The sequence below is a fragment of the Phyllobates terribilis genome, unplaced genomic scaffold, assembly GCF_046119375.1.
Source record: "Phyllobates terribilis strain yellow unplaced genomic scaffold, ASM4611937v1 Scaffold_11__3_contigs__length_659146591, whole genome shotgun sequence".
Lineage (NCBI taxonomy): Eukaryota > Metazoa > Chordata > Amphibia > Anura > Dendrobatidae > Phyllobates > Phyllobates terribilis.
Window position 1 is genome coordinate 212,361,038 of NW_027362771.1, and position 8,745 is coordinate 212,369,782.

Genomic DNA, 8,745 nt, shown 5'->3' on the forward strand with positions numbered 1-8,745 from the left:
TATCTGGTAATGCCCTTTGGTCTCTGTAACGCTCCTGCCGTCTTTCAAGAGTTGGTCAATGACATCTTCCGGGACCTTCTCTACTCCTGCGTAGTGGTGTACCTGGACGACATCTTGGTCTTCTCTCCGGATCTCCAGACTCACCAGAGGGACGTTCGTCAGGTCCTGCTCAGGCTCAGGCAGAATCACCTCTTCGCTAAATACGAGAAGTGCCTCTTTGAGCAGACCTCGCTTCCGTTTTTGGGCTACATTATTTCTCAGACCGGCCTACGAATGGATCCAGAGAAACTGTCTGCCATCGAGAAATGGCCTCGACCGGAGGGGTTGAAGGCCATTCAGCGGTTCCTGGGCTTCGCCAACTACTACCGCCTCTTCATACCGCACTTCTCTTCCCGGACTGCCCCAATTTCCGCGCTCACCCGTAAGGGTACTAATCCCAAAGAGTGGCCGCCCGAAGCAGAGGAGGCCTTTCTTTCCTTAAAACAGGCCTTCTCTTCCGCCCCGGTGCTGCATCGCCCGGACGGCAACAAGCAGTTCTTCCTGGAAGTTGACGCCTCCTCCTCTGGAGCCGGAGCGGTACTTACTCAAAAATCATCTTCCGGGAGGATGGTAACTTGCGGCTTCTTCTCTAAACTCTTCTCCTCCTCAGAGCGCAATTATTCCATAGGAGACCGAGAGTTATTGGCCATCAAACTGGCATTGGAGGAGTGGCGTTACCTGCTCGAGGGGGCTCTTCACCCAGTAATAATTTACACTGACCACAAGAACTTGGCTTACCTCCAGCATGCCCAGAGACTTAACCCGCGCCAAGCCCGGTGGTCCTTGTTTTTTGCTCGCTTTGATTTTGTTCTTCATTTTCGCCCGGCTGACAAAAACGTCAAGGCGGACGCCTTGTCTCGATCCTTTCTGGTGTCTGACCTCGAGGAAGATCCGAAACACATCATCGATCCCGCCAGAGTAATGCAGGTGGCTCCCGTGAGTCTAAATCGTCTCCCTCCCGGAAAGACGTTCGTATCAGTACCTGATCGGGAGAAGATCCTTCACTGGGGTCACTCGTCTAAACTGGCTGGCCACGCCGGTCAGAAAAAGACCCTCCAGCTTATTACCCGGCACTACTGGTGGCCTACCCTGCACAAGGACGTAATAGACTTTGTTTCTGCCTGTGTGTCCTGCGCCCGCAACAAGGTTCCGAGACATCTGCCAGCCGGTCGCCTCCTTCCGCTTTCTGTACCTGCTGCCCCCTGGCAGCATATAGCAATGGACTTTATAACTGACCTCCCAGTCTCTGCCGGTTGTACGGTCATTTGGGTGGTCGCTGACCGCTTCTCCAAGATGGCTCATTTCGTTCCCCTGCCAGGCCTCCCGTCTGCACCCGAGCTAGCGAAAGACTTTATTCGTCACATCTTTCGTCTTCATGGCCTGCCCCTCCACATCGTGTCGGATCGTGGGGTACAGTTCACCTCACGCTTCTGGAGAGCCACTTGTAAACTGCTAGACGTCACCCTGGACTTCTCTTCCGCTTACCACCCACAGTCCAATGGTCAAGTGGAGCGGATCAATCAGAACCTGACCAGTTACCTCCGGCACTTCGTTAATGCCCATCATTCAGACTGGGTGGATCTCCTACCATGGGCCGAGTTCTCTTATAACAATCACGAGAGCGAATCCTCCTCCAAATCCCCGTTTTTTGTAGTCTTCGGTCAGCATCCTCGGATTCCTTTTCCTGTCTCCACCTCTGTGGACAACCCGGCTGCGGAATCTCTCGTTAGCAAATTTTCCTCCATTTGGGAGAGTACCCGATCCGCACTACTTCAGTCGTCCGAACGGATGAAAAGACACGCTGACAAAAAACGCCTGGATCCTCCACAATTTCGTCCTGGAGATAAAGTCTGGCTCTCATCTAAATATGTCCGACTCAAGAAACCTTCTTACAAGTTAGGGCCTCGGTTCATCGGTCCTCTGGAGGTCATCAGTCAGATCAACCCGGTGGCCTATAAATTGAAACTCCCGGCCAACTTACGGATCCCTAACTCCTTCCATGTATCTCTCCTCAAACCTGTGGTACTTAACTCTTTTTCCAAGTCTACAGGTACGCCTCCTGCTCCGGTTTCTGCTGAGGACGAGTTTGAGGTAGAGAACATTCTTGCCACCAAAAGGGTAAGAGGAAAGACCTTTTTTCTAGTAGATTGGAAGGGGTTTGGTCCTGAGGAGAGAACGTGGGAGCCCCGGGAGAACATCCATGCCCCGCTCATCCTTGCTAAATTTCTGTCTGGCCTAAAAAAGGGGGGGCCTAAAGGGGGGGGGTACTGTAGCGCCGGCGTCCCTGCCCTCTGCTAGGCAGGGACGCTGTTCCCCTCACCTCTCTGCTCCGTGCCCGGCGTCCTCCTCCCGCTCTGCTGGCAGCACGCGCTCCTTCCCGGCCACTGTGCTTAGGGCGCGCGCGCGCGCTCTCCCTCCCTCTTAAAGGGGCCGCGCCCGCCGTCCTAAGGAGTCCCCGGCCAATGGCCGGAGGACTTCACCATATATAAGGCACCTCCTCCAAAATGGAGGTGCCCGAGCAATGTTGTTGCACTGTTCACTACTCTGCTTCAGCCCTCAGGTCCCGTTGCCAGTTACCTGCCAGATACCTGCCAGATTCCTGCCAGCTTGCTGTCTTATTCCTGCCTGATATTCTGCTACCTGCCTGCTAGCCTGAGGTCCGACGGTCTGCCTTACTACTCCTGTCAGTCTGTCTAAGGACCAGCTTGCCCGCTCACCTGGGAGCGCACATCAACTACCTGCCTGCTTGCCTGAGGTCCGACGGTCTGCCTTCCAACTCTTGTCAGTCTGTCTATGGACCAGCTTGCCCGCTCACCTGGGAGCGCACATCTGCTACCTGCCTGCTAGCCTACCTGGAGGCTCTGCCGTCACGTGCTGTGACCACCTGCCTGTCCAGTGACTCCTGCCCGCTCACCTGGGAGCGCTCATCTGCTGCCTGTCTGCTAGCCTACCTGGAGGCTCTGCCGTCACGTGCTGTGACCACCCGCCTGTCCAGAGACTTCTGCCCGCTCACCTGGGAGCGCTCATCTGCCGCCTGTCTGTTGGTCTTCCTGGAGGCTCCGCCGTCACATGCTGTGACCACCCGTTTATCCAGAGACTCTCGCCTGCTCACCTGGGAGCTCACGTCTACCATCAGCCGCCACAGGTCGTACCAACCCTTTACCCAGAGACTGCCCCGGTCACTTGCCGTGACCATCTGCCCGTTCACCCAGAGACTGCCCCGGTCACTTGCCGTGACCATCTGCCCGTTCACCCAGAGACTGCCCCGGTCACTTGCCGTGACCATCTGCCCGTTCATCCAGAGACTGCCCCGGTCACTTGCCGTGACCTCCTGCCCGTTCTTCTAGAGACTGTCCCGGTCACCTGCTGTGACTGCCTGCCTGGTCGCCACCCGCTCCCTTACAAGGACCGCCCCCTTGTATAGTAGCTCAGAGGTTCCGCCTCCCAGACCCGTTACAAAAGCTTTGCAGAACTTAAAAACAAGCTTTGTCCCCCAATCTGACACATCAGAGGGCACCCCGTGAAGCTTCAAAATCTCATTACTAAATATCTGAGCAAGAGTCTTGGCAATCGGAAGTGTCAGAAATGCGATGAAGTGAACCATTTTACTGAATCTATCTTCAACCACCAGAACCACAGTCTTGCCTGCAGATACCGGTAGGTCAGTAATAAAATCCATGGACAAGTGTGTCCATGGCCTACTAGGAATGGGCAATGGAAGAAAAGAACCACGGACGGGTATGCGATACTTTAGAATGTGTGCAAATACTGCAAGCAGACACATGTTCAACCACATCCTGATGCAACCCCGGACACCAAAAACGACGAGAAAGGAGATCTGCAGTTGCCTTACCACATGAATGCCCAGCAAGCACCAAGTTATGATGTTCCCTAATTACTTTACGGCACAGATTAGATGGTACAAATAATCTCCCCAAAGAGCAGAAGGCAGAGGCGTCCCCCTAAGCCTCCAACACCTCACCCTCCAGGTCAGGGTACAACACCACAATGACTACCCCCTTCTGCATAATTGGGGCAGGGTTATCATGGTCACCACTACCAGGGAAGCTCCAGGACAAAGCATCAGCCTTGATGTTTTTAACCCCTGGACAGAAAGTGACAACAAAATTGAACCTAGTAAAAAACAGGGACCATCTAACTTGCCTATGGTTGAGACGTTTAGCAGACTGAAGATATGACAGGTTCTTATGGTCTGTGATAACAGTAATAGGATGGACAGCCCCCTCCAACCAAAGTCGCCATTCTTTGAACGCCAATTTAATCGCCAAAAGCTCCCTATTACCCAAGGCAGAATTTCTCTCAGCAGAAGATAATTTTTTGGAAAAGAAAGCGCATGGACGCCATTTACCAGGGGATGGACCCTGAGACAACACAGCCCCACAGTGTAGGTGCTGTGGCAAAACATCTCTTTAGGGAGGAAAAAGCCTGCTGGGCGGCATTCGACCATTTAGAAAAATCAGACCACTTCCTTGTCATGTCAGTGAACGGTTTCACAATTACCGAATCATTTTGGATAAATTTCTGGTAAAAATTAGTAAAGCCCTGAAAGCGCTGTAATGCCTTCAGGTCCTCGGGATGGTCCCAATCAAGTACAGCATGGATCTTCTCCGGATCCATCCGAAAACCCGAAGATGACAACAGGTACCACAAAAACTGCACCTCCTGAACGACGAAAACACATTTCTCTAGTTTGGCATAAAGTTTGTTATCCCTTAATATCTGAAGCACCTGTTTAACATGCCCCTGATGTGTCTCAAAATCAGATGAGTAAACCAAAATATCATCCAGATAGACCACCACAAACCTGCCCACCAATTGATGGAAAATATCGTTTATGAAATGCTGGAACACTGCAGGTGCATAGGTCAGACCAAGAGGCATAACCAGACTCTCAAAATGCCCCTCAGGGGTATTGGAAGTCGTTTTCCATTCATCTCCTTCTCTGATTCTAACCAGATTGTAGGCTCCCATTAATTCCAACTTGGAGAATACCTTAACTGGTCTTCAGAGGAAGAGGGTATGGATCTCGGATGGTAATTTGATTCAATTCCCGGAAATCTAAACAGGGATGGAGACCGCCATCTTTCTTCACGAAGAAGAACCCTGCTGCCATGGGCGAAAATAAGCTTCTGATATGTCCCTTCTCCAGACTCTCAGTAATGAAATCCTTCATGGCTTGTCTCTCAGGGCCAGTCTGGACTTTAGTAGTTTAGCTCCGGGGGTCAGGTTAATAGGACAGTCATAAGCACGATGAGGAGGCAAATCATGACACCCCTTCTCAGAAAATACGTCCTAAAACACAGACAAAAGCACAGGTAAGGTCTCCGTAGAGACTGCAGAAAGGGAAATGTTTAAGCAGTTCTCATGGCAGTAATCTCTCCATTCAACAATCTCTGGATTGCCAATCCACTATCAAATTATGTTTCACCAACCAGGGTAGACCTAGTACAATCGGAGTGGGAAGGTCCTCCAGGACATAACAAGGAATTATCTCATAATGAAAAGACCCCACCCTGAGTCTTATATTATGTACAATCTGAGTCAGAGCTCTCTGTGCAAGAATGGATGGCATAAATAGGAATGGGCTTAGCTAATGTACAGCAAGCAAGCCCCTGAGTTCTCACAAACCCAGCATTAACGTTGCTGACTCCAGCTACACTGTCTACAAACACAGAAATTTTCTCAGTTCAGCTCTCTAGCACCACCTCTGCCATCAGGACAAACCGAGAACTGCAGGTTGAAGACAAACACACCCCGGTTATCCAACTCCAATAAAATGTCCCTTTTTTTCCACAAAAAAAACCCACGCCCTTTTTCTTGCGGATCTCAGGGGAAACATACGACGCAGAAGCACCCCCTAACTGCATGGGTTCCTCAAACTCCACAAGTACTGATTCACCACCAGACCGCCCCCCGGCAAAAGGGCATTGCCCCGATAAGCGGTCTCAGGAGCAGGTGGTCCAACTCACTTAATGAGTTCAAGAGAGGCCTGGACGCCTTTCTTGAGAACAGTAAAATTACATCTTATGCTTAGTGATAGTTAATTAATCCAGGGATTTAATCTGACTGCCAGATTGGAGTCGAGAAGTGAATTTTTCCTCAATGATGTAAATTGGCCTATACCGCATGGGTTTTTTTTGCCTTCCCCTGGATCAACGCTGCGGAATAGCTGCAGTGCACAAGAAATAGGCTGAACTGGATGGACGCTTGTCTTTTTTCGGCCTTATAAACTATGTAACTATGTAACTATCCCGAAGGCGTATATCCACGCGTATAGCCAATGACATGGCAGCTTCCAAGGACTCCGGGGTTTCGTACACTGCCAAGGCATCTTTCAACCTTTCTGTAAGGCCCTGACAAAATTGGCTTCTAAGAGCCGGGTCATTCCATTTGTTATCAGTTGCCCATCTACAGAATTCGGAGCTATAAGTCTCCACTGACTGATTGCCCTGCTAAAGGCAACGCAGCCTGGATTCAGCCAAGGAGATTAGGTCAGGATCATCATAGATGAGGGCTAGAGCCCCGAAAAACCCTTCTACAGACTGGAGACAAACGGAACCCTGTGGCAAAGAGAAAGCCCAGGATTGAGGATCTCCTTGCAACAATGAAATCACCATCCCGACTCGCTGCTCCTCATCTCCAGAGGAGTAAGGTTGAAGTTTAAAATACAACTTACAAGCTTCTTTGAATACAAAAACTTTGTCTCTACCTCCTGAAAACCTGTCCGGGAGGGCAACCTTGGGTTCAAGCTGGACCTGCCTACCTGCAGAGTCCCCAACCTCAGATCGAAGGTCACTCACCTCCAGGGACAACCTCTGCAGCTGCTCTGCCGGCACTGAAACGGGATCTATGAACCAGGGGAGAGAAAAAAAAACACACTCAAAAAGAAAAAACACGTGTCATTTTTTTTTCCTTCTTTTTAAGTGGCCGGTGATAATGTCACGCTGAGAGAGGGAAGGACCAAGTGCACAACGGCTGGAAGAGTGGAGACCCCTAGGCAGATCTAACAACACCCGACTCCCCTACCGTCCATAATAGGTTCTGCACTTATCGCCGAGCAGGAAACCTAATCCTTGACTGCCCCTAGCGATAGACCCTAGTTAGGTAGGGGACGGGGTAAGCACTAGTCAGCCCCCACTGCAGCTAAACACAAACAGGTAAACAGACAAGGGAATACATTTAGCTTGAGAAGACACCAGAGAGATCACAACAACTATCCTCCAAGAGACTCCAAGAATAAACTAGCCAACTGCTAGTACTCCAAGTCTGGACAGAGCAAAATAGAGCTATCACTGGCGACTCCCTGGAGACACTGAGAGTTTTTAAATATCAAGCAATGGTGTGTCAATTAGCAGCAGAAGGTGGAGGTCACTGCTAAGTCCTAGAGAGAGAAGGATATCACTACACTACAGAGATGAAAGGATCAAGACGGCATTTGCAAAGCCAAGCGCAGCAACCTTCTACAGCTGGATCCAGAACGACTGTCTGTCACACTTAATAAACCTGTGACATCATGATTTCTGTACACACAGTACAACCTATAAGGACGTCAACTGTACAGTAACTCCATTCTAGCTGTCTCACTAGAGAGATGAGTAGATCGAAGTTACTGCACAGAGGTTCATGATTTATGTGCACATTGTACTGTCTATAAGGATGTCCTCTGTACAGCAATTCCATTCTAGCTGTCTCACTACAGAGATGACTAGAGGTTTATGATTTCTGTGCATACAGCGCTGTTTATAAGGATGTCCTCTGTACAGTAACCCCATTCTAACTGTCTCACTACAGAGGTGACTAGATCGGAGTTACTGCCCTGAGGCTCATCATTTCTGTTCACACCGTAATGTCTATTCTACAACTTACACTAAGGCTTCCATGCCCGTAAAGGCTAAAGTTGACAGGTTCAGCTAACAATCTGATGTGTATGGGGCTTCTAGTATTTCCTTCCATACTTTATGTGAGGAAACGGAAGGATCCGGCGTGGTGGAATTCCAATGGTTAATCCTCTTGTTCTCTCTAAAGATAAGCTTCCGCCACAGGAGCCTGATACCTGCTCTCTAATAAACAGCACGAGAACATTTGTCGAAGTTCTCCTGTGTATGTGATAGTCTGGAGACAGAGCTGTCAGCCAAACGGCTTTAGGGCTGACTGTTATCTAATATGTTTGAGGGTCTTAAGCTATGGTCACACTATCAGTATTTGGTCAGTATTTTACTTCAAAATTTGTACGTCAAAACCAGGAGTGGAACAATCAGAGGAAAAGTAGAATAGAAACACGTCACTACTTCTGTATTGTTAACCCACTTCTGGTTTTGGCTTACAAATACTGATGTAAAATACTGACCAAATACTGATAGTGTGACCGTAGCCTTAAAGGGACTCTCAATGCACCATTGGTGCTGCCAAACATTTAAGTGCACCTTCCCACGTACTTGTTTTCCATCTATCTCTGCCCTTCTCTGGTTGTATAAAGCCAGAGAAGTCAATCGCAATAGAGGGAGAGCGGAGATAGAGAAAAAAAAAACAAGTAAATGGGAAGGAGCACTTAAGTGTTTGGCCACACCAAGGGTGCACAGAGCACCTGTGCTTGGTTTGAATAGACAGTCTGTGCTGACAGAGTCCTTTTAAAGCGGTTGTGCATTAAAAACAAGTTATCACCTAACTATGGGATAGGTGATAACT